The sequence below is a fragment of the Somniosus microcephalus genome, unplaced genomic scaffold (assembly GCF_052327205.1).
Source record: "Somniosus microcephalus isolate GS21.2 unplaced genomic scaffold, FLI_Smic_1.0 unresolved_chr9, whole genome shotgun sequence".
Taxonomy (NCBI): Eukaryota; Metazoa; Chordata; class Chondrichthyes; order Squaliformes; family Somniosidae; genus Somniosus; species Somniosus microcephalus.
The window spans coordinates 41,514,110-41,541,677 of NW_028225187.1; positions in this window are offsets into that span (position 1 = coordinate 41,514,110).

The following is a 27,568-nucleotide window of genomic DNA, read 5'->3' on the forward strand; positions in this document are numbered from 1 at the left end:
TTGTTTTCCTTGGAGCAAAGAAGGCTGAGGGGGGACCTGATTGAGGTGTACAAAATGATGAGGGGCATAGATAGCGTAGATAAAGAGGAACTTTTCCCCTTAGTAGGGGGGTCAATAACAAGGTGGCATAGATTCAGGGTAAGGGGCAGGAGATTTAGAGGGGATTTGAGGAGGAACTTTTTCACCCAGAGGGTGGTAGGAATCTGGAACTCACTGCCTGAAAGGGTGGTAGAGGCAGGAACCCTCACAACATTCAAGAAGCATTTGGATGAGCACTTGAAATGCCATAGCATACAAGGCTATGGACCAAATGCTGGAAAATGGGATTAGACTGGACAGGGATTGATGGACGGCGCAGACACGATGGGCCGAAGGGCCTCATTCTGTGCTGTAAAACTCTATGACTCTATGACATGGAATTAAACTAATTGGTATAAGGATTAGAGGAGAGTTGAGGATAACTTCTTTCACCCAGAGGGAGGAGAGGGTCTGGAACTCATTGCCTGAATGGCTGGTAGAGGCAGGAATCCTCATCACATTTGAATAATTACTTGGATATGCACTTGAAGTGCCGTAACCTACAGTGCTACGGTCCAAGAGCTGGAGTGTGGGATTAGGGTGGATAGATGTTCTTCAACCTCTCTGTAAATGTTTGCAATTCAACGAGTGCCGGTCTTCATGCATAGTTATTCATGACCCAAAATGATAAAACATGATGTCTTCTACTTAAGTAATAAAAATCCGTTGAGTGCACAACAGACTTTCGGAATAGAACAGTGCATTTCAAAATTTATCAGTTTATCAGGATAATCTGATGCATTATATATTCACCAATATCACTTAATAATATCTGCCATTTGCCTCACAGAGCTCGCATTCCTACTGACAGGACTGGGCAATACTGACAATGCCACGGGGAATCTAATTCATGAATTAACTGACATCGACTGCAGCGCAAAACAAGTTAACAGCATTAATTCCTTCCTTTGTGCCCCCAGTACTCTCACTGTGACATACGCATGCAATGTTACAACAAGAGTATGAATAAGTGAGAACCGAATCGAACCGAATTAACATTGACCAAGCTGTAAAATTCAACAAGATTCACTGCAGACAAATAATAGCAGTAGTTGCTTCAATGGCCATGTTTAAGAACGTCGTAAATGCATTCCCTCCATTCATGAACTCTGGCAAATGAGTTCTAACGGAACACGTTAAGCATTTTGAAGGAAAATATGTTAAACTCCTACAATTATTACCCTGAATATAATGTGTCATTATTTTATTGTTCTTGTTGCAGTAGAGGAATGGCCAGCGGGTGTTAACAATGTCTTTGTGTAAATAGTAAAGCAAGCGTTCATGTTCAATTTCAGTTGAACTTGGAAGCGTTAATTACTAATTTAAGACTTGCACACAATGAACTATCAATGCTCGTTGCTTCTTCCACAGAACAATATCTCATGGTGCCCTTAGTCCGACTCTGCCTCAGTGCCTTCGTGGTCATTGTGATGGTGATATTCATTGTTGAGCATTTCGTGAATGTTAACCCGCCCAAAGGTAAGGCATTAAATATAATTGCAAATTTTTGATTTGTCTAAAATGTTTTGAGTTATTCTGTAAAATTCTCCGGAAAGGGCATGCCTACATTGTTATACCTAATACAGAGCCTTGCAGAAGGCACCACATATCCAGTTCGGCAGTATTACATAGTATTTACATCACTGAATCAGGTCAGTCGGCCCAACAGGTCCATGTCGGAGTTTATGCTCCACACGAACCTCATCCCACCCTTCTTCATCAACCCCATCAGCATATCCTTCTATACCTTACTCCCTCATGCGTTTATCTAGCATCTCTGTAAATGCTTCGATGATGTTGGTCTCAACCATTACTTGCGCTTGCGAGTTCCACCTCTTACCACTCTCCTGATTAAGATGTTTCTCCTGAATTGCTTATTGGATTTATCAGTGACTATCTTATATCCATGCCCATAGTTCTGGTCTCATCCGTAAGTGCAAACATGTTCTCAACAGCTAACCTATCAACCCCTTTCATAATGTCAAAGCCCTCTATCAGGTCAACCACTAGTGTTCTCCCTTCTCAAAAAAAGACCGCTGCCCGCTCAATCATTCCTGATAGTTAAAACACTCCTGTTCTGATATAATTCTAGTAATTCATTTTTACATGCTCCGTGCCTCTTTATCCTTTTTATAATATGGAGACCAGAACTGTTCACAGTATTCTAAGTGTGGTCTAACCCAGGTTCAACACAATATTAGCAAAACTGCTCAACCCTCAGCCTTTTGTTTTCCAGAGTAAAGAGACAATGCCTGTTGAATAATTCCTGATAGGTATAACCTCTCAATTGTGGTATGATTCTAGTAAATATTTTTTGCAGCTTCTGCATACCTCTGTATGCATTTTATAATATGGAGACTGGAACTGTTCACAGTATTCCAAGTGTACTCTAACCATGGTGCAGTACAATGTTAACATAGAAACATAGAAGATAGGAGCAGGAGTAGGCCATTCGGCACCTCGAGCCTGCTCCGCCATTCAATGAGATCATGGCTGATCATCCAAATTCAGTACCCTGTCCCTGCTTTCTCCCCATATCCCTAGATCCCTTTAGCCTTAAGAAATATATCCAACTCCTTCTTGAATATATTTAATGAACTGGCCTCTACTGCCTTCTGTGGTAGAGAATTCCACAGGTTCACCACTCTCTGGGTGAAGGAATTCCTCCTCATCTCTGTCCTAAATGGCTTACCCCTTATCCTTAGACTCTGACCCCTGGTTCTGGACTCCCCGTCCATCAGGAACATCCTTCCTGCATCTAGTCTGTCTAGTCCTGTTAGAATTTTCTAAGTTTCAATGAGATCCCCTCGCATTCTTCTAAACTCCAGCGAGTACAAGCCCAATCGACCCAATGTCTCCTCATACGTCATTCCTGCCATCCCAGGTATCAGCCTGGTGAATCTTCGCTGCACTCCGTCCATGGCAAGAACATCCTTCCTCAGATAAGGCGACCAGAACTGCACACAATACTCAAGATCTTCCCTGATTTTCAATTCTATCCTTGTAGAAATTAACCAAAATGGTCTATTTGCTATTTATGGGCTTATTTACCTGCTTCGCTACTTTTACTGATTTGTGCACAAGTACCCCCAGATTCCACTGCTCTTCTACCCCATTTAGGCACTTATTTTCAATGGAGTATGTAGCCACCTGATGCTTTCCACCTAAACCCGGGTCCGAATCCGGCCTCGGGTGACTGTCTGTGTGGAGTTTGCACATTCTCCCCGTGTTTGCGTGGGTTTCCTCCGGGTGCTCCGGTTTCCTCTCACAGTCCAAAGATGTGCGGGTTAGGTTGATTGGCTATGATAAAAAAAAATTGACCCTTAGTGTTAGGGGGATTAAATATGTGGGGTTACGGGGATAGGGTGGGATATGTGTTGGTGTCGGGGTTACGGGGATCGGGTGGGATATGTGTCGGTGCAGGCTCGATGGGCCGAAATGGCCTCTATCTGCACTGTGGGGCTTCTGTGATTCTGTGATTCTGTGATAAACGTGCCACCTTACACTTCTATATAAACATATAGAACGTTATTTGCCAATTACACGCCCAATCTGCAGGTTTATTAATATCTTCCTGCATATGTTGTGGGCCTCCTCTGTTTTAATTACAATACCCAATGTGGTGTTACCCGTAAATTTTGTTATTATACTTCTCCAGAGGGACAGGTGGGCAGGGACCTGATAGAGTGTGTTCTGGCAGTGTCCCTGACCACAGATGTCCCATTCAGCAATGTTACAGGAGTTCGACAAGGCAGGGATACAACTTGCATCAATCATCCTCAATTCTACTAAGTCAATCCAATGTCATTATAAGTTTTTTTTTATACAGGAAAAGAAACATTGGACAAAACGTGTTCTCCAGACCGCCACAACAGACACAACATGGTCATTATGTCCGTGGATTGAATTTCTTTTTCAGGGGTGTTTTTTTAAACGTTTGCAGAAGATATTGCTTGCCTGCAGAGCAGATATTTTGCTACTATATTTCTTTTAAAGGACAGCTATGTCTGTTTTGATGCTATTCCCTCTCTAATATATAGGTTACAGTGACAAATCAGCACTGAACACTTTACACTTATTTTAGCAGAACATGTAGGAGAATCAGGAAGAACTTGATAATTTCTGTGAAGTAGACATTGAGCTGTGTGAAGCGCCTTGGTGGGAGAGATGAGGTGAGCCAGAGGACCCAGCGATTCCTCCTGATTATGGCTATTGAGATCTGCGAGGCTCAGATAAAACCTTCCTCGGATGTTCCCACAGAGGAGGAATCAATTGCTCAAGAAACAGAAGTAGGACAGGAACAGACACATAAAGTTTTACAGGTTAGGGAATAGTCCAGCAGACTGCAAGCCCAAATTACATCCGGATATGTATAAATACACCATATTCTCAATGAAAGTAGAGCAACTGTTAACCAAAGAGTCCTGGAAATGTGTCTAGGGCCCCAAACACCCCTTCCAGGTGAAACAGCGATTTACTTGTACTTCTAGCAATCTAGTCTACTGTACTCGCTGCTCACGATGTGATCTCCTCTACATTGTGGAGACCAAACGCAGATTGGGAGACCGCTTTGCGGAACACCTCCATTCAGTCCGTAAGGGTGACCCCGAGCTTCTGGTCGCCTGTCATTTTAATTCACCGCTCCATTCCAACTCCGACCTCACCGACCTTGGCCTCTTGCATTGTTCCACGGAAGCTCACCGTAAACTCGAGGAACTTCACCTCATCTTCTGATTAGGCACTTTACAGCCTTCCGGACTCAATATCGAGTTCAACAATTTCAGATCAGAACCTCGGCCCCTATTACATTTTTACTTATATTTTTATTCACACCTTTGTTTTGGTTTCCCCCCCCTTCTTTGTTTTTCTCTCTCCCACATGGCAGCTGTCTCCCATTCTGCCAGCGCATTTCACACCTAATCTAGAGCCGTCTTTTGTCTCCACTAGTCCTATCACCATCTCGTCTCGTTTTGAATACCTCTTAATGTCTCTTCACTTCTCTTTTGTTCTCTCCCAGCCTGGCCTCTTAATCTATTTCATTTCCTGTGCTTCTTTAGTCTTGACAAAGGGTTTTGACACGAAACGTTGACTGTATTTTATCTCCACGGATGTTGCCCGGCCTGCTGAGTTTTTCCAGCACTTTCTGTTGTTATTTCGGATTTCCAGCATCTACAGTATTTTGCTATAGTCCAAGAAATGTGATGGGCAGATAATAGAAATAATGGAAGCAAATCTTCAAGAGAATCAAGAGAATGAAAGTCTACTGAACAAGAATTGGCAATATCTCTGATACAAATGGAACAAGATAGGCTGAAACGTTGAACGCAAATGCTTATTTGAAGGGGAAGATTAATAAAATTGATAAGAAAGGATAATTAGCGGAAGGCAATGAGTCACGGGTGATATTCACAGGAAGTGTACAGTTAATGGTGTGGTATCAAATGACACAGCATCAGCCCAGCTCCAACCTCTTTGGCTTCGGATCTTATCACAATGAATGGTTATTTCTTACTATCAAAGAACCTGATCAAAGTCAGACTTGGAAAGTAAAGGAAGGAACACTCTGACACCCCGAAGATGGGGCATTGATGTCTTTTTATTCTGAGTTCTGAGGGATCCACGGCAAGAAAGTAAAATCTGTTGGTGAAGTTGGAAAAAACTGCACAGAGGAATGCAGGATTGGCTTTAAAGTCCTTTGAACGGATGGTGTATGAGGTAGGAACAGCGCAGTCAGTGCAGACACCACAGTGTCAGGTGTGGCTCAGTTGGTAGCACATTCGCCTCTGGGTCAGAAAGTTGTGGGTTCAAGCCTCACTTCAAAGAAGAGCTGGGCAGTTTTTCCCGGTGTCCTGACCAATATTTATCCTTCAATTCACATCACAAAAAAACATTATCTGGTCATTATCACATTGCTGTTTGTGGGAGCTTGCTCTGCAAAAATTGGCTGCCGCGTTTCAAACATTACAACAGTGACTACACTCCAAAAGTACTTCATTGGCTTTAAAGTGCATTGAGACGTCGGGTGGTCCTGAAAGGCGCTATATAAATGCAAGTCTTTCTTTCAGACTGATTACTGATTGTTGTGGATGAGGAATACAAATGAACTAGGGGCACATTCTTCAGCCTCAAGCTAAATGTGAAGCCCAGGAAGATTGGAGTGTACTTGGACTATCAAGGTGGACTGGTGCTTATGATATGCCTCATCTCCGCCAATTCATTGATGCGTTTTCTGAGAAACTCTACCGTAACCACACTCTTGTAGTGAACAACAATCTCAGAACCGCTGAAAATCTGCAGGATTAAGGTTCAATTGACTGCTTTCATTTCTTGCATCTGCCTTTCAGATCCTCATTCCTGGCTCATCCCAGGAACAATTCATGTTGTTATGCACTTTGTAATTAGAGTTTAACTAATATGTCTTCAAGCGGTTGAACTCAATAGTTTGCACGATTGTATTGATACTGGCCTGAGCTTATTATTCTGATCCACGATAACCTCAATGTTGCGCTGAAGTGTCAGCCTGGGCTCATTGCTAGAACTCTGGCTCACACTTGTGCACATAATGTAGCCTGGCACTTGAGGGATGCACTTTGTGAGATGCTGTCTTCCAGATGAGAGGTGAACCAAAGTCCTGTTCACTCTCTCACAAGGAGGTAACAGATCCCACTGCACTAGTTAAAGAAGCACAGGGCATTTCTCCCCAGCTGTTCTGGTGACATTGATCAGTTAACACACAGCCCTCAAACAGATCATCGAATCATTTATCTCATTGCTGTTTATGGGACCTTGCTGTGAGGAAATTGGCAGCCACGTTTCCCCACGGTACTACAGTGAACACATTTCATAATCATTTTAATTGGCAGTAATCAGTCATTCTGTGGGACTGTGACAGTTGCTAAATAAATTGAATTTATTGTGAATTGTTTCTATGGATGTAAATTTGAACATGAATTCATATATATAATCTCAGCTGTGTGCCATGTCTCAAAATTTCACAAATAAATTACCTTTGATTTAGAGTAAATTCTGTATCAGGTTTATTGTTTCTAAGTTAAGTTGTGCATAATTTCTGGATTAGGAAAGAAAGGGAGGCTTGTGGCAGATACGAAGGACTAAAAACAGTGGAAGCCCTAGAGGAGTATAGAAAGTGCAGGGGGGTCCTTAAAAATAAATTAGCAGAGTGAAGAGGGGGCATGAAAAAACACTGGCGGGCAAAATAATGGAATATCCCAAGGTGTTTTATAAGCATATTAAGGGCAAGAGTATAATAAGGGAAAGAGTAGGATCCATTAGGGACCAAAGTGGCAATCTGTGTGTAGAGTCGGAAGATGTAGGTGAGGTTTTAAATGATATATTTTGCATCTGTGTTCACTATGGAGAAGGACGATGTAGGCATATAAATTAAGCAGGGGCATTGTGATATACTTGAACAAATTAGTAAAGAAACATAGAAACATAGAAGATAGGAGTAGGAGTAGGCCATTCGGCCCTTCGAGCCTGCTCCGCCATTCAATGAGATCATAGCTGATCATCCAAATTCAGTACCCTGTCCCTGCCTTCTCCCCATATCCCTTGATCCCTTTAGCCTTAAGAAATATTACCAACTCGTTCTTGAATATACTTAATGAACTGGCCTCCACCGCCCTCTGTGGTAGAGAATTCCACGGGTTCACCACTCTCTGGGTGAAGAAATTCCTCCTCATTTCATTCCTAAATGGCTTACCCCTTATCCTTAGACTATGACCCCTGGTTCTGGACTCCCCGGCCATCAGAAACATCCTTCCTGCATCTAGTCTGTCCAGGCCTGATGGAATTTTATAGGTTTCGATGAGATCCCCTCTCAATCTTCTAAACTCCAGTAAGTATAAGCCCAATCGACACAATCTCTCCTCATACGTCATTCCTGCCATCCCAGGTACCAGCCTGGTGAATCTTTGCTGCACTCCTTCCATGGCAAGAACGTCCTTCCTCAGGTAAGGAGACCAAAACTGCACACAATACTCAAGGTGCGGTCTCAACAAGGCCCTGTACAACTGCAGCAAGACATCCTTGTTCTTGTACTCGAACCCTCTCGCTACGAAGGCCAACATACCAATGGCTTCTTAACCGCCTGCTGCACCTGCATGCTTACCTTCAGCGACTGGTGCACAAGGACACCCAGGTCTCTTTGCACTTCCCCTATTCCTCTATTGAGAGGGAGGAGGTGCTAGCGATTTTAGCGGGCTTAAAAGTGGATACATCTCCAGCCCCAGACGAGATGTAACCCAGGCTGCTGTGTGAGGCAAGGCAGGAGATTGCAGGGGCTCTGACACAAATTTTCAGAACCTACCTGGCCACAGGGGAGGTGCCAGAGGACTCGAGAGCAGCTAACGTAGTACATTTGTTCAAGAAGGGTAGTAGGGATAAACCAGGGAATTACAGGTCAGTGACCCTAACATCAGTGGTAGGGAAATTATTGGAAAAAATTTTGAGGGACTGAATTAGTCTCTACTTGGAGAGGCAAGGATTAATCAGGATTAATCATGGCTTTGTCAGGGGGAGATCATGTCTAACCAATTTGATTGAATTTTTCGAGAGGTTGACTAGGTGTGTGGATGAGGGTAGTGCAGTTGATGTAGTCTACAGGGACTTCAGTAAAGCTTTTGCCAAACTCCCACATGGGAACCTGTTAAAGAAGGTAAGGACCCATGGGATCCAGGACAATTTGGCACATTGGATCCAAAATTGGCTTAGTGGCAGGGGGCAGAGGGTGATTGCCGAAGGTTGTTTTTGTGACTGGAAGTTTCTGCCCAGTGGTGTACCACAGGGGTCGGTGCTTGTTCCTTTGTTGTTTGTTGTGTACACTAATGGTTTATATATGAACGTAGGAGGTATGATCAGTAAGTTCACAGATGACAAAACATTGATGGAGTGATAAATAGCGGGGAGGGAAGCCTCAGGCTACAGGGTGATATAGACCAGTTGGTTAGATGGGCAGAACTGTGGCAATGGAATAAAACCTTGAAAAGTGTGAGGTGATGCATTTTACGAGGACTAACAAGGCAAGGGAATACACGATGAATGGTAGGACCCTTGGAAGGAGAGAGGATCAGATGGACCTTGGTGTGCAAATACTGTACATAGATCACTGAAGGCAGCAGGACAAGTAGATAAGGTGGTTTAAAAGGCATATGGGATACTTGCCTTCATTAGCCGAGGCATAGAATATAAGAGCAGGGAGATTATGATGGAGCTGTACAAAACGCTAGTTAGGCCACAGCTGGAATACTGGGTGCAGTTCTGGTCGCCACACTATAGGAAGGATGTGATTGCATTGGAGAGGGTGCAGAGGAGATTCACCAGGATGTTACCTGGGCTGGAGCGCTTCAGCTATGAAGAGAGACTGGACAGGCTGCGGTTGTTTTCCTTAGAGCAGAGAAGGCTGAGGGGAGACCTGATTGAGGTGAACAAAATTATGAGGGGCATAGATAGGGTAGATAGAAAGGAACTTTTCCCCTTAGTAGAGGGGTCAATAACCAGGGGGCATAGGTTCAAGGTAAGGGGCAGGAGGTTTAGAGGGGATTCGAGGAAAATCTTTTTCCCCCAGAGGTTGGTTGGAATCTGGAACTCACTGCCTGAAAGGGTGGTAGAGGCAGGAACCTCACAACATTCAAGAAGCATTTAGATGAGCACTTGAAATGCCATAGCATACAAGGCTACGGACGAAGTGCTGTAAAGTGGGATTAGAATAGACAGGGCTTGATGGCCAGCGCGGACACGATGGGCCGAAGCGCCTCTTTCTGTGCTGTATAACTCTATGACTCTATGGCCTAGAAATTCACTATGGCCCCGCCAGCTGGCTAGCGCCCAAAAGTTAGCGCTGGGCGCGGAGCCAGTTGCGGCCGTCAGAAATTCAGTTTTTGCGCCCCAAGTTGGAACCGGGCACTATTCCAGGGTGTGCCCGCCCCTGCTTGGGGCGCTGAAGCTGAATTTCAGCGCTGTAGGTGCCGCTGCACCACCCGCTGCGGAGCGGCAGGCTGCGGTACTTCAGGCCTCCTCCTTCTCTTAAGGGGGAGGTGCCTGCAACGGGGAGATCGCCGCTGGATTGTGCCGGCAAATGAGCCCGGCACCACGGAGAAGTGCCAGCCTCGCAGAAAGCAGCCGGCAATGCCGAGGTGGGGGGAGGAGGAGGCCGGGGAAGGAGGTGCGGGCAGGCGGCCGCCGATAAAACGGCCGGCCGCACCTCCACCTTAAAGCGCCCCAGTAACGATGCAGGACGGCCCCGTTTTCCAATCGCTGTTTGCGGCCGCTGCAGAAGAGGCGGCCGCAACTCAATATGGGGGTCGGGCCGGTAGCGGGGCGGAACCGGGGCACTACGCACACCGATGACATCATCTGTGTCGGCGCAGCGCTACCGGCTACCGCCGCCATTACCACTGCACTGAATATCAGCGCAAACTCCTCTATTGGTGAAGAAGCCCTCTTTGGGCGATAACTGGCCGCAAAGCTGTCGGCGCCTTAATGAATTTCTAGGCCGATGACTCTATAAAAGAAACAGCTTCCGGGTTCTAAACGTTCATCAGAAAGACCGAATTTTAATGTTAATATTTATGTGGATGTTGCTTACTGAATAACAGGAAGAAGCGATAAACTCTGTTACCTCTAGATGTGATTATTCCAACACACTGCTGGCCAGCCTGCCACGTTCTACCCTCTGTAAACTTGAGGTCATTCGGCCTGTCTCCTGATTTGCACCAAGTCCCGTTCACCTCTGTGCTCGCTGACCTACATTGGCTCCCGCTTAAGCAACACCTCGAATTAAAAATTCTCATCCTTGTTTTCGAATCCCTCAATTACCTCGCCTGTATATACCTTTGTAATCTGCTTCAGCCCCACAACCCCCCGAGATATCTGCGCTCCTCTAATTCTGGCCTCTTGAGCATCCCTGATTTTAATCGCTCCACCATTGGTGACCGTGCCTTCAGCTGCCTGGGCCCTAAGCTCTGGAATTCCCTGCCTAACCCTCTCTGCCTCTCTACCACACTTACCCCCTTGAAGACGCTCTTTATACCCTATCTATTTGACCAAGATTTTTGATCACCTGTCCTAATATCACCTCATGTGGCTCGGTGTCAATTTTTGTTTGATAACGCTCCTGTGAAGCACCTTAGGACGGTTTAAGAAGTGCAAGCCTCTATATAATGCCTTGCTGTTTTTCTTGTAGAACTAAATGATGAACTCATGGTTGCTGAAGTTGAACACATGTCCTTTGACGTCAGATAACTATTAGGCACTTGGTCTGAGTGTTAAACAAGGCTTTAATCAACTGTTTTTCGACATGGAGATCTAGTTGGGTCCTTCACTTGCTCCTGTTAAAGAATGTCCTGCACAAGCTGGGCGCATGCCCGAGTATTTATACTCTCCCTGGACAGCGCAACCAGCAGGCCGCCCAGTATTATTACATCAGTCATTTTCACATGAATGACAAGGTTCATGTCATCCTTTATGAGAAAGAGCGAATGAGCTCATGAACAGAGTTTAGCTCGCAGTGCCAACAGTTACAGTGATGGACAAACACAAGATGTCTCTTGTCGCGTGTTCGTTCTTGAACCCCGTTGTTTTGCGAGATCACGTGGATATTTTCCTGTATACCTTCAACTTACTGCCACACAGAGTATTTGAAGCGAACAGCATAGTTGCAATTCAGGGGAGGCTAGAGAAGTACATGAGAGAGGAAGGATTTGAAGGATATGCTGATAGAGTTAGATGAAGTTGGGTGGAAGGAGCTTCGTGTGGATCATAAGCACTACCGGAGAACAATTGGAGTGAGTGGTCTAAAACTGTGCTATTAAATCTATGTAATTTTAAGTAATTTTTCGCTGAGGTTATTTCTTATATTTTAATTTATTTCAAAGTATGTTCCCTTATCCAGACACATGGGTAACCATTTGCTAAAGTCCACAAGACTGCCCAATGTCCATTAAGGAGGGAAGCTTGCTGTCCATTCCCGGGATGGCCTACATGTAACTCCATCGATGTAGTTCATTCAGACCTTCAATCTGAAGCTGTACAGCAAACAATGCCGTTGTACCAATTCGCTGGAAAGGAAAACAAATGACTGTACATGATGCATTCCTCCTCTGCGACACACATCAAAGCAAGACACTACAAAGGGCATACCAAGCTCAGCCTGACCCTGCAAAAGCCTACTCACTACCTGATGCCAAATGTGCGAGAGCTGTCTCAAACCACAGTCAAGTATCAGTCTGATATAGTGATACTTACAGAATCACACATTCAACCAACGTCCCAGATTCCTTCCTGAACATCCTTGGTTATGTCCTTTCCCCCGACAGGACAGACGCACCAGAGATGGGGGCACAGTAAAATACAGTTGTGTGGAGATCCCCTACGTATCATCAACATTGACTACAACCCCATGAAGTTTCATGACTTCAGGTCAAACATACGAAAGGAAACAACCTGTTGATTACCACCTACTGCCTTCCATCAGCAGATGGATCAATATTCCTCCAAGTTGAACACCAGCTCTGAGTTGAGCAAGGACAAAGAATGTCCCCTGGTGGTGGGACTTGATTGTCCATTAGCATGTGTGGCTCATACATCCGTCACCGACCAAGCTGGCAGAGTCGTGAGGTACATAGCTGTCAGTGAGATAAGCAATAGGAGGAAATAAGTAATTTGACCCAGTCCTCTACAATATCCCTGACACAGTTGCATCAGTCCATGACTGTTTTGTCACAGGTAACAACCTCACATTTCTCGTGAAGGTTAATTCCCGTTTTCACACTGAGGACACCATCCAGCATGTCGTGAGGCACTATCACCTTATTGAATGGGACAGGTTAAGAACAGTGCCAGCAGTTCAGAATGGGGAAACCATGAGGTGTTCCAGCACAATCTGCTGCCTCATGTCCCACCATAGCCCTCACTCCTCCAACGCCCTCCAGCCGGATCAACAAACCTGGTTTAATAACGAGTGTAGAAGATGGTGGGAGGGGCAGCGTCACGCGTTACTGAACATGAGGTGACAACCAATTGATGCTACAACACAGGACAATATTGACCTTAAACAGTGGATGCAGCATGCTTCACATAAAGCCCAGCGAGCCCACATCCAACGGATCAGGTTAACACTTTGCAGTCCTCCAGCACCCAGTCGTGAATGGTGAGTTGTTTTTGTACATGATGAATCTATTTATGAAGCCCCGCGGACACCGGCTCACATATGATAGGTGAATTAGCGATGGAATTTGTGTATTTTGCTGATCAATTGGGCTGTAATAAATTGCTTTCCTATAAACGGTGTAATGTCTCATTACTGATAGGCTCTTTTGATCTATCGATGGGGATTCCGTGTTTATTTTTGGGACTAGACTTGATTGGTGTGGGTGGGAAGAATTCCTTCCCCCAAAGACAGTAGTTAACCAGTTGGATTTTTTCAACAATCCATCAGCTTTGATGATTACATTTGCAGTTGCTGATGAAACAATAGCAGTGACGCGAACATGACATCCAGGTTGATAAGTCAGTACCATCAGCAGTGATCTGTGATGCTGCATTTAATTATATGTTCACGTTTATCACGAGTTCATTGTACTCTTCTCCACATTCAGGTTCTTATATTCTACCGAATAGGTGACATTTCTATCAATGCATCAGATCACATTTAATAATTTTAAATTGAATTTGTCACTTATCTTCCAAGTCTACAACTTTTCTATACTATATTATGTTAATACAATACCAGCGTCATCTTATTGTATTGCATTTTTATTTAAATCTGACTTTGCAAAAACGAAAAGAAAATTTCAAGACAACAATATGTTTACTCGCTACATTACTCATGTTACAGATTTGAAAAACTGTTTGCTTCACTTATTGAAAACTATATGCAGCCAGTGAGGTACTTAAGAGGAAGAAATGTTGAACCCCCGTAGATATTTAACACATCATTTCACACATCACTCATCTCCGATAATGAGCCACTGCATTATTCCAAAAAACTGCAGCAAGCAATTCAGTTAATCCGAAGTACATTGTGTCCTTCTCAGAGCAATAATGCATTTTGCTAAATCTCTCCCTGTCTCTCTCTCTCTCTCATATCTTAATTAATCCTTGAATGACAGCATTGTTGAAAATGTATTATCATTGATATCCAGAATTGATTAACAGGCACGTTCTCTGAGCAACAGATTAATTTTGTTGTCTGTAATTGATTAGAGGGGATATGATTGATTCGATAATTTAAAACGGTATATAGCTTATTGTCCCAGGAAATAGACTACTGATGGCCGAATCCTTAAAACATTCTCGGTCCCGAGGACACTTCTACAAATGTATATCCTTCCTATGTCTAATAAATAGGCATTTTCAAGCGTAAATGTTGTTTATTGTTCCAGCTTCATGCAAATCGACAATAAAACATTGCTTTCAAGCTTTTTTAATCATATGTTTCCCATCGTAAATGTCACATGTGATAAGAGATGCCCACAGCATTAGAACAAAAAGAATAGGAGCAGGAGTAGGACATTTGGCCCTTCAAGCCTGCTCTGTCATTCAATAAAAGCATGGCTGATCGTCTACCTTACCTCCACTTTCCTGCACTATCCCCATATCACTTGATTACCTTAATATTCAAAAATCTATCGAACTCTGTCTTGAATATACTCAAAGACTGAACCTCCACATGCGTCTGGGTTAGCGAATTCCAAAGATTCACCACTTCCTGAGTGAAGAAATGTCTCCTCATCTCAGTCCTGAATGGCCGACCCCTTATTCTGAGACTGTGACCCCTGGTTGTAGACTCGCCAGCCAGGGGAAACCTCCTCCCTGCATCAACCATGTCAAGTCCTGTAAGAAATTTGTATGCTTCAATTAGATCACGTTTCATTTTTCCTAAACTCTAGAGAATATAGGACGAATCTACTCAATCTCTCATCATAGGACAATCCCCCCATCCCTGGAAACAGCCTGGTGAAACTCCGTTGCACCCCCTCTAAGGGAAGTATATCCTTCCTCCTGGAAGGAGACCAACACTGTACACAATGCTCCAGGTGTGTTCTCACCGGGGCCCTATATAATTGCCGTAAGACGTCTTTATTCTTATACTCAAATCCTCTTGTCATAAAGGCCCTCATACAATTTGCTTTCCTGATTGCTTGCTGTACCTGCATGTTGACTTGCAGTGATTATTGTACAAGGACACCCACATTTCCCAATCTCCCACCATTTAAAAAACACTCTGCTTTTCTATTTTCCTACCATAAGGAATAGCTTCACAAATTTCCACGTTATATTCCATTTGCCATATTCCTGCCCACTCATTCGCCTGTGTATATCCCCTTGGTGCCTCCATACATCATCCTCACAACATACATTCCATGTTATGATTGAAGCAATTAGTATAAAACATGTTGCTACATGTAACAGCTTGCATGTGATAAGCATTCAATCTTATATACCTACTAAAAAAAACATGCTGAGCTAAAAATAATGAGGCTATATAGTTGTAGATTTTTGTGTTTACCACTAGGGCATTAAGCATGTTCTGGGTAAAGCAGAAAATTGAAAATCCGGCAGGATAAATCGCCTGTAATAGAAACCACCTCATTTTCTATTTTGATATTAATGGAAAGGAACTCTGGCCAGTTCTGTCGGAGTTGTGCATAATACTCTGCCGGAATTCCGAGCCTGCAGTTCGCCCCGGTAATGCTTAATCTCCAAGTGTTAATTACGAAAATCGCGACCCTACTCCCACCATCCGTCCCGAGAAAGCAGTTGTCTCCACAGGTCTTGGTGAGTAACATATATCAAAGCTGTTGAGAACTTTTATTTCTTTTTCACTTCGGCATACACAATGCTGTCCGCAGCAGTGGCCAAGGCAGCTTCTTTCTGATTCAGAGCTTCCATATTCAAAGTAGCATAGGTGAGTTCCTGGTGGTTGCTCTCTGGTACATCAGCAGACGCTCCCTGCGATGAATAACATGAAGAAATGGCAGAAGTAGATAATATACGGATAATGAGTTTCTTTCCTCCTCTCCAACTCTCGTCACCTCTCTATATCAATCTTTTTCTCTCTGTCTCACTTCCTCTGCCTCGCTCTCTCTCTCCCTCTCTCAGCTATCTTACTCTCCATCTGGCTCTCTGCCTTTGACTGTCTATCTTTCTCTGTGTCGCTGTGTCTCACTGCAGCTTTCTCTCTCTCTTTCTCTCACTCTCTGTTTCTGTGTCTGTCTCTCTCGGAGTCTGTCTGTCTGTCTCTTTTGTTTCTCACACCTCTGACTCTCGTTCGTTCGTCTGTCTGTTCATTCTGTCTGTCTGTTCTGTCTGTCTGTCTGTTCATTTTGCCTGGTCAGTCTGTCTGTCTGTCTGTTCGTTCTGTCTGTCGGTTTGTCTATTTGTCTGTGTGGTAAACCACTGTTGTTAGTATTGTTGTTCACCACTGTTGTTAGTATTGTTGTTCACTGTTAATACTGTTGTTCACTCTTGCATATTGTTGTACTTGTCTGTGCATGCCTCAGCTGACTCCGCCCCTGGCTCCACCCTCATGGCTGGGTATAAAGGTGGCTGCTCGGCAGCCCCCGGCCCTTTTGGATACCAGGCAACCACAAGAGGCATGCTCTGTTCTTTGGTAATAAAAGCCTGTTTGTTACTCTCTCTTTTGTAGTAATTGATAGTGCATCAATTTTATTACCAAAGTTAAATGTTGGCTGCGAATGCTGATCAACCGATGGCGCAAAACACTGAGCAGCAGGCGCTGCTGCGAGCCCTCAGACCAACATGCCTGGACCTAGACCCCCAAGAAGCGGGTTCGTCGACTAAATTCGCACAATGGCTGCATTGCTTTGAGGCGTATCTGGAAGCCTCGACCGTGACTCTCGATGAAAATAAACTGAAAATCCTGGCCTCGAAGGTGAGCCATCAAGTCTATACTTTAATCCAAGATGCGACGACCTGCGCGGCGGCTATCGACCTACTGAAAGGGCAGTATGCACGCCCGGTTAACACGGTCTATGCCAGGCACATTTTAAGATCTCGCAGACAGCAGCCCGGGGAATTGGTGGAGGCCTTCCTATGGGCACTGCAGGTACTCGGACGCGGCTGCGACTGCAAGGAAGTATCGGCCACGGCACATGTGGAGGGACTGATACGAGGCGCTTTCGTTGCAGGTCTAAGGTCCGACCACTCCCGGCAGAGGCTGCTGGAGAAGGGTGAAATAGACCTAACAAAGGCAGTGTCCCTCGCACTCTCGCTCGACGCAGCGCACAGAAATATGGACGCTTTCTCCCCTAATCGCCCCGCGCCGTGGACGCCGCAATCTTGGGCCATGGGACCGCCACCTCCGACTGCTGCAGTGATGTCCAAGGCACAAAAATGCTATTTTTGTGGCCAAGCTAAACACCCTAGAGCACGCTGCCCCGCGAAGAATACTACCTGCTCCGGCTGTGGGATGAAAGGTCACTACGTTAGCGCCTGCAAAGTGAAGACCGCTAACGCCAGCAGCACCGCGTGTGAACCGTGGGTGCAGCCATCTTGCCCACCATCTTGGGCTCCCCCAGCCGCATGGGGATCGGGACCGTGGGCGCCGCCATTTTGTCCGCCATCTTGGACGCCTCCGACTTCGGTTACGGGGGACCCGGACTCCACCACCGCCTCATCGGACGACCGCATCGACGCACTTGAACTTACACTGGCTTCCGTGACGCTGGATCAATCTCTCCCGCATCAACTGTCCAGGTCCATGATGGACATTATGGTAAACGGCCGCGCCACTACCTGCCTTTTTGACAGCGGGAGCACGGAGAGTTTTATACACCCCGACACGGTGCGCAGTTACTCTCTCCCGGTCCTGCCGACGTGTCACCGCATCTCTATGGCTTCCAAAGCCCAGTCAGCAGATGTCGGTGGCTATTGTATGGTGACTCTTTCAGTGCGGGGTACTGAATACAAAATTTTTAAACTTCTGGTCCTACCCGATCTCTACGCTGCCGTCCTACTGGGGTTGGATTTTCAGTGCCACCTTAAGAGTGTCACTTTAGCATACGGTGGACCCCTCCCCCCTCTCCCGGTCTGCAGCTAGCAGTTTTTAAATCGCCCGCTGCGTGCCATTTGCAGCCTCTCCACCCTTAAAGTCTCCCCCCCTCCTTGTTCGCTAACCTCACCTGCGACTGTAAGCCCATCGCTACCAAAAGTAGACGTTACAGTGCCGGGGATAGGGGTTTCATTAAATCCGAGGTAGCGAGATCCCTGAAGGAAGGGATTTTCGAGAGCAGCAATAGCCCATGGCGAGCACAGGTGGTGGTGGTGATGACTGGTGGAAAACAGCACCTAGTTATTGACTACAGCCAGACGCTCAATCGCTACACCCAGGTGGATGCATACCCACTCCCCCGCATATCTGACATGGTCAATCAGATAGCACAATACCGGGTGTTCTCGACGATTGATCTGAAGTCGGCATACCACCAGCTCCCCATCAGGGCTGAGGACCGCCAGTACAGAGCTTTTGAAGCTGATGGTCAGCTCTATCACTTTCTCAGAGTTCCCTTCGGCGTCACCAACGGAGTTTCTGTCTTCCAACGGGAGATGGACCGGATGGTTGACCAGAACGCGCTCCAGGCCACTTTCCCATATCTGGACAACGTCACCATCTGCGGCAACGACCAGTAGGACCACGACGTTAATCTAGGGAAATTCCTCCGGACAGCCCAGCGGCTGAATCTCACATACAACAAAGACAAATGTATGTTTCGTACTAAGCGCCTTGCTATTCTTGGCTGCGTAGTGGAGAATGGAGTCATTGGCCCAGACCCCGATAGAATGCGCCCTCTTATGGAGCTCCCCCTCCCCCACTGCCAGAAAGCACTGAAGAGATGCCTGGGGTTTTTCTCTTACTATGCTCAGTGGGTGCCCAACTATGCGGATAAAGCCCGACCCTTCATCAAGTCCGCCTCCTTCCCCCTGACAGCAAAGGGCCTTCCGGCCTCCCGCTGGCAGGAGGTCCTCCCTGCGCCGCTCCATTCCATTCGGTCGCTGCTCTGTACACCCACCAATGCCACTCCTCACGAGAGAATGTTCTCCTTCCCCAGGAAGTCCACATCGGGGATTTCGCTACCAACATGGCTGACTTCTCCAGGACCCATCCTACTGCGGAAGCACGTGAGGACCCATAAGGCGGACCCGCTGGTCGAGAGGGTGAGCCTCCTCCACGCCAACCTGCAGTATGCTTACATGGTGTACCCGGACGGGCGGGAGGACACAGTCTCCATTCGAGACCTCGCACCTGCGGGTGCTCCTGAAGCACTCTCTTCGCCACCCACCACTACTCCTGCCTACCCCCAGGACACAGTCCCCGCACGAGACCTCGCACCTTCGGGTGCCTCTGAGAGACCACCATCGCTACCTCCCATCACCCACGCTCTGACTCCTGTAGACGGCATGCAGCAGCCCCAGGGTCCGCCACCTGCTACACCACCTCTGAACGAGACATCGGGTTCAACGTGGGATGTTGCACCATCACCGCCGCTGCTGCGACGCTCAGGACGGCTTACAAGGCCTCCTGATAGACTTCAGTACACGAATTTTTAGTGCACTTCACCCCGCCGGACTCAATTCTAAACAAGGGGTGAATGTGGTAAACCACTGTTGTTAGTATTGTTGTTCACCACTGTTGTTAGTATTGTTGTTCACTGTTAATACTGTTGTTCACTCTTGCATATTGCTGTACTTGTCTGTGCATGCCTCAGCTGACTCCGCCCCTGGCTCCACCCTCATGGCTGGGTATAAAGGTGGCTGCTCGGCAGCCCCCGGCCCTTTTGGATACCAGGCAACCACAAGAGGCATGCTCTGTTCTTTGGTAATAAAAGCCTGTTTGTTACTCTCTCTTTTGTAGTAATTGATAGTGCATCAGTCTGTCTGTCTTTTTGTCTGTCTGTCTGTTTTTCTGTGGTTCTGTCTCTCTGTGGTTCTGTCTGTCTATCATTCTGTCTGTCTGTCGTTCTGTCTGTCGGTCGTTCTTTCTGTCTGTCGTTCTGTCTGTCTGTCTTTCTCTGTCTGTCGTTCTCTGTCTGTTGTTCTCTGTCATTCTGTCTGTCTGTCATTCATTCTGCCTGTCGTTCTGCCTGTCATTCTGCCTCTCTGTCTACCTATATATATTTCTATCTATATATCTATCTGTCTGTCTGTCTGTCTATCTATCTATAAATGTATCGATCTCTATCTCTGTGCCCATCTGTTCTTCTCTCTGTCTTGTCCTTCTCCTTCTCTCTCACTCACTCTCTATCTCGTTCATTCACTCTCTCACTCTCCCTCGCTCACTATTCTGTAAGTTTCCGAATCTCTCTACAGGAGCCAGCTCATCGGTGTTTGCAAAGCAAGAGGCGTAATGATTGATATTTGTGAAAAATTGAACTTACGTTTTTGTCAGGATCTAAAGGAAGATTCGCAGTCTGATCTGAAAAGAAGGACATTTATTTTGTGAAGTCTCTGCCTGTTTTTCCAACGAATTTCAATGGGCTAGAATGCCAACTGGCTGCTCGGGCAGAAAACTGCCGTTGCCACGTGTAATAGTAAATGGCTAATTACTAAATTCCATTAAAATCAGTTGACTTGCAGTTCACGCCCGCGCTGAAAATCTTCCCTGATATTAAAAAATATCCTCAGTAATCACTCATTACCACAAATTTAGCGCAAATTTAAAATCATGTTTAGATATTTGTCTTTACCTAATGGGTAATAACAATCACAAGGCCACATTTCAGAAAGCAAAATATCGCAACAAGTATAACATGGCACTTCATTTCAAAGGAAGGGAAATCTGGCGGGTTACGTTACAAGCAGGGATCAGTGTTGGGGCCTCAGCTATTTACAATCTATATTAATGGGCGAGATGAAGGAACCGAGAGAAAACAGGGATGGGGAGAAGTACCTGGACTCAATGTTTCAGGAGTTAGTCTCACCTATGAAATTAATTAATTCAGATGTAGCCCGTGGTCAGGGACAGGACGGTGCGACTATGAGTGAGGCAGGTACAGGGATCCAGGAGGTAGTGTTGAAGGAGCCGCAGCACTTGCTCTTGTCAAACAGGTTCGAGGTACTTATTCCCTGTGAGGGCGGGAGCGGGGACTGCAGGGAGGACGAGCAACCTGGCCACAGCACCGTGGAACAGGGGGCCATTCAAGTGGTGGGAGTAAAAAGAAATGTTGTAGTGGTAGGGGATAGTATCATTAGGGGGATAGATAGGGTTCTCTGCAGTCGAGGGCGGGAGTCCCGAAGGCTGTGTTGCCTGCTCGGTGCCAGGGTTAAGGACATCTCTTCTGGGCTGGAAAGAAACTTGGAGTGGGAGGGGGAGGATCCAGTTGTTGTGGTCCATGTTGGTACAAACGACGTAGATAGGGCAAGGAAGAAGGTTCTGTTAAAGGAGTATGAGCAGCTAGGGGTCAAATTAAAAAACAGAACCTCAATGTTAATAATCTCTGGATTATTAACTGAGCCACGAGCGAAATTGGCTAGGATAAATACAATTAGAGAGTTAAATGCGTGGCTCAATGACTGGTGTGGGAAAAATGGGTTTTGCTTCTTGGGACACTGGCATCAGTACTGGGACAGGAGGGAGCTGTTCCGTTGGGATGGACTTCACTTGGCCAGTGCTGGGACTAGAATCCTGGCGAATCATATAACTAGGGCTGTAGAGAGGGCTTTAAACTAATAAGTGGGGGGGAGGGTTCTAGAGCGCAAATAATAAAAAGGACAACGGAGAAGGTTATAGACTTAGGTAGCAGTGGGGGAATTAAAAACCAGAGCGTGTCAGGAAGGGACAGAAGGTATGGAGTAAAAGGTAATGTAGTAAAAGGGGAAAAAGCAGGAACTAAGTGTCACAAAACGTATTTGTAAGTTCTTTATCTGAATGCACGTAGCATTCATAACAAAATGGACGAGTTAATGGCACAAATAACTACATATGGGTATGATCTTGTGGCCATTACAGAAACATGGCTGCAGGGTGACCATGACTGGGAATTAAACATACCAGGTTATTTAACATTCAGGAAGGACAGGCAAAAAGGAAGGGGAGGTGGGGTGGCTATGTTAATAAAGGAAGGAATCACTTTAATACAGGGAAATGATATTGGGCCAAAGGATCAGGATAGAGAAACAGTTTGGGTGGAGATAAGGAATAATAAGGGGAAAAAAACACTATTGGGCCTAGTCTATAGGCCTCCGAACAGTTGCAACTCTGTTGGATGGAGTATTAATGAGGAAATAGTTGAGGTTTGTAATAAGGTAACAGCTATAATTATGGGGGATTTTAACTATCATATTAACTGGACAAATCAAATTGGGCAGGGCAGCCTTGAGGATGAGTTCATTTGGTGTATTAGGGATGGGTTTCTTGAGCAGTATGTAACTGAACCAACCAGGGGGCAAGCAACCTTAGATTTGGTCCTGTGTAATGAGACAGGATTAATTAAAAATGTCCCAGTAAAGGATCCTCCATATTCAATTAGAGGGTGAGAAGGTTGGATCTCAAACAAGCGTGCTGAGCTTGAATAAAGGAGACTATACAGGTATGCCAGCGGAATTGATTAGAGTGGACCGGGAAAATAGATTAAAGGGTAAGACGGTACATGATCAGTGGTGTACATTTAAGGAGTTATTTTAAAACTTCCAAAAAAAAAATATTCCACTGAGGAAAAAAGGGTGTAAAAGAAAATATAGCCATCCGTGGCTAAGTAAAGTAATTAAGGATAGTATCCAACTAAAAACAAGGGCATATAAGGTAGCCAAATCTAGTGGGGGGATAGAGGATTGGGAAGTCTTTAAAAGACAGCAAAAAATAACTAAAATATTGATTAAGAAAGGGAAGATAGATTATCAAAGTAAATTAGCAAAAAATATAAAAACAGATAGCAAAAAGTTTCTACAGTTATATTAAAAGAAAAAGGGTGGCTAAAGTAAATGTTGGTCCCTTAGCGGATGAGACCGGGAAATTAATGGTGGGAAACATGGAGATGGCAAAAACACTGAATGAATATTTTGTATTAGTCTTTACAGTAGAAGACACTAAGAATATCCCAACACTGGACAAACAGGGGGATCTAGCGGGGGAGGAGCGAAATACGATTAAAATCACTAAGGAAGTGGTACTCGGTAAAATAATGGGACTCAAGGCGGATAAATCCCCTGGACCTGATGGCTTACATCCTAGGGTCTTGAGGGAAGTGGCGGTAGGGATTGTGGATGCATTGGTAATAATTTTCCAAAGCTCTCTGCACTCAGCAAAGGTCCTGGCAGATTGGAAAACTGCTAATGTAACACCCTTATTTAAAAAGGGAAGTAGGCAGAAGGCTGCAAACTATAGTCCTCTTAGTAAAATTTTAGAGTCCATTATTAAGGAGACAGTAATGGGATATTTGGATAAACATAATTTAATAGGACAAAGTCAGCATGGTTTTATGAAGGGGAAGTCATGTTTGACAAATTTGCTGGAGTTCTTTGAGGAAGTAACATACAGGGTGGATAAAGGGGAACCAGTGGGCGTAGTGTTTTTAGACTTCCAAAAGGCATTTGACAAGGTGCCACACAAAAGATTATTGTTCAAGATAAAAAATCACGGATTGGGGGTAATATTCTGGCATGGGTGGAGGATTGGCTATCTAACAGAAAGCAGAGAGTTGGGATAAATGGTTCATTCTCATACTAGCAATCAGTAACTAGTGGTGTTCGGCAGCGGTCAGTGCTGGGTCCCCAACTCTCTACAATCTATATTAACGATTTGGAGGAGGGGACCGAGTGTAACATATCAAAGTTTGCAGATGAGACAAAGATGGGAGGGAAAGTAGTGAGTGAGGAGGACATAAAAAACCTGCAAGGGGACATAGACAGGCTAAGTAAGTGGGCAGAGATTTGGCAGTTGGAATACAATACTGGAAAGTGTGAGGTTATGTGCTTTGGCAGGAAAAATCATAGAGCAAGTTATTATCTTAATGGCAAGAAACTGGAAAGTACTGTAGTACAAAGGGATCTGGGGGTCCTAGTGCACGAAACTCAAAAAGTTAGTATGCAGGTGCAGCAAGTGATCAAGAAGGCAAATGGAATGTTGGCTTTTATTGCAAGGGGGATAGAATATAAAAACAGGGAGGAACTGCTGCAGTTGTACAAGGTATTGGTGAGACCGCACCTGGAATACTGCATACAGTTTTGGTGTCCTTACTTAAGAGAAGACATACTTGCTCTCGAGTCAGTACAAAGAAGGTTCACTCGGTTAATCCCGGGGATGAGGGGGTGGACATACGAGGAGAGGTTGAGTAGATTGGGACTCTACTCATTGGAGTTCAGAAGAATGAGAGGCGATCTTATTGAAACATATAAGATTGTGAAGGGGCTTGATCGGGTGGATGCGGTGAGGATGTTCCCAATGCTGGGTGAAACTCGAAATAGGGGGCATAATCTTAGAATAAGGGGCTGCTCATTCAAAACTGAGATGAGGAGAAGCTTCTTCACTCAGAGGGTAGTAGGTCTGTGGAATTTGCTGCCCCAGAAAGCTGTGGAAGCGACATCATTAAATAAATTTAAAACAGAAATAGACAGTTTCCTAGAAGTAAAGGGAATTAGGGGTTACAGGGAGCGGGCAGCAAATTGTACATGAGTCTAGGTTCAGAACGGTCATGGCCCTGTGGGTAGCGGAGCGGGCCCAGGGGCCATGTAGCCTGGTCCTGCTCCTACTTCTTGTGTTCTAATTCTGTGTTGATTTCAGGAGATGCTTCTATTCCCAGGGATTAGTGGAGACATCGAACAGGCTGCCAGCTAGGTGTCCTTCAAGAGTAAATTGGGCCTGTTCCTGGCTGGGGTGGAGATCACTTTTACAGAAGGTAAGCACTGTAGGAAATACAGGGATAGAGTGATCTCCTGGACGAGTTTCGATTGCCTGGATGGGTCGGACAGGAATTTCCCAGATTTTTTCTCCCAAATTGGCCATTGGGTTCTTTATCTGGTTTTTCGCCTCTCCCGGGAGATCACATGGGTTTGGGTGGGATGGAGAGTGAAAGTAGATTTGAGGTTAGGATCAGATCAGCCATGACCTTGCATGGGGGGAGCAGGCTCGAGGGGCCAAATGGCCCACTCCTGCTCCTACTTCTGATGCTCGTTTTTTGTAATACCTGGGATGGCTGGAATGACGTATGATGAGAGATTGGGTCGATTGGGCTTATACTCGCTGGAGTTTAGAAGAATGAGAGGGGATCTCATTGAAACTTTTAAAATTCGAACAGGACTAGACAGACTAGATGCAGGAAGGATGTTCCCGATGGCGGGGGAGTCCAGAACCAGGGGTCACAGTCTAAGGATAAGGGTTAAGCCATTTAGGACTGAGATGAAGAGGAATTTCTTCAACCAGCGAGTGGTGAACTTGTGGAATTCTCTACCACAGAAGGCAGTAGAGGCCAATTCATTAAATATATTCAAGAAGGAGTTAGATATATTTCTTAAGGCTAAGGGATCAAGGGATATGGGGAGAAGGCAGGGACAGGGTGCTGAATTTGGATGATCAGCCATGATCTCATTGAATGGCGGAGCAGTCTCGAGGGGCGGTATGGCCTACTCCTGCTCTTATTTATTATGTTCTTATGAAAGATTTTTGGACTCTAATGGAATCAAGGGAGATGGAGATAAGGAGGCAAAGTGAAGTTGAGGTCGATGATCAGCCATGATCTCATGGACAGGCGGAGAAGGCTCGGGGGCCGAATGGCCTAATCCAGCTCCTATTTATTATGTTATTGTGTTCTTATGTAGGCATGCATCCCTTCCATGGAGCTATTTCCTTATCCATCCCGCTCAGAAGATGCCGGGTAGCCAGTCTCCAAAGAGGTAAATTTGACTCTACGTCATTATTAATTGTTTCAAATACTTTGTGGACAGATTTGTACATGGGCGGGACATAAAAAGGGCATTATCGCACCTATCATCTGTAGTCCGCTCAAGTCATCATTCAGTTCCTTTAACTTGAATAGATTGGAATATCGGACGTGTCGTACAACTGTTAACATTAAACGGCATTACCATCGCCGAATCCCCCACTATCAAAATCCTGGGGGTCAACATTAACCAAAAACTTAACTGGACCAGCCACATAAATACTCTGGCAACAAGAGCAGGACAGAGGCTAGATATTCTGCGGCGAGTGTCTCAACTCCTGACTCCCCAAGGCCTTTCCACCATCGACAAGGCACAAGTAAGGATTGTGATGGAATGCTCTCCACTTGCCTGGATGAGTGCAGCTCCAACAACACTCAAGAAGCTCGACACCATCCAGGACAAAGCAGCCCCTTGATTGGCACCCCATCCGCCACCTTAAACATTCACTCCCTCCACCACCAGCGCAACGTGGCTGCAGTGTGTACCATCTACAAGATGCACTGCAGCAACTCACCAAGGCTTCTTCGGCAGCACCTCCCAAACCCGCGACCTCTTCCACCTAGAAGGACAAGGGCAGCAGGCACATGGGAACACCACCAGCTCCAAGTTCCCCTCCAATTCACACACCATCCTGACTTAGAAGTATATCGCTGATCATTCATCTTCGCTGGGTCAAAATCCTGGAACTCCCTCCCTCACAGCTCTGTGGGAGTACCTTCACCACACGGACTGCAGCGGTTCAAGAATGCGGCTCCCCATCACCATCTCAAGGGCAACTAGGGATGGGCAATAAATGCTGGCAAATAAAAAAATGCGAATCCGCTGTTTGTTTCCAGGCCCGTTTCAAATTTCACGCGCACTGTATCTAATTCAATCATATGCAGGGAATTATTTTGCATTTTTCATTCTATTTTAGTTACACCAGTTCATTAATAACTAAAAGCCGATTCAGGTACGAGTATTACAAATTAAGCCATTAAGATATCTGTTGCTGTTAGTGTCGCCTAGAATCATATTGACCTGGATAAAACGGTCGATGGCGTAACTACTCCGAACACAATGCACACTTAGCTCAATCTACCAAGCACTTCCTCCGAGCTTTTCACGGACATTAGAAACATTGCCTGGACAAACTCCGAAAATGCTTCCATTTCCGGCCACATATAGCTTTTAGAAATAATTGGAACTGTCAGGCGGTATGTGTCAGGCCCTGCGCCTGTTTGCATAAGCTGTTAAAATTGTAATCTTGCTGAGCAATTAGCCCGACTCTTTGGCCAGTACTTAGAATATCCCCATCGGTGCAAATCATCTGTCAAGTCAGAACGTAACAGATAGCAATTTCGGGATGCTGAGCACCTGCATTCGCATGTGGAAATTCCGAAAGTGCTGTACATTTCCATGGCATATTCTGGCCCATTATTTTTAACCTTATTCATTAAAGCAACACTGCACTTACACGTGTTATCAACGTCTTCGTGACTCGTGACTCCACCTGCAGAGGCTGCCCTTCTGTAACATACACAAACATGTTATATTATCCTAAATATAGCCCCAAATTAATGTTTATTCTCTGCAC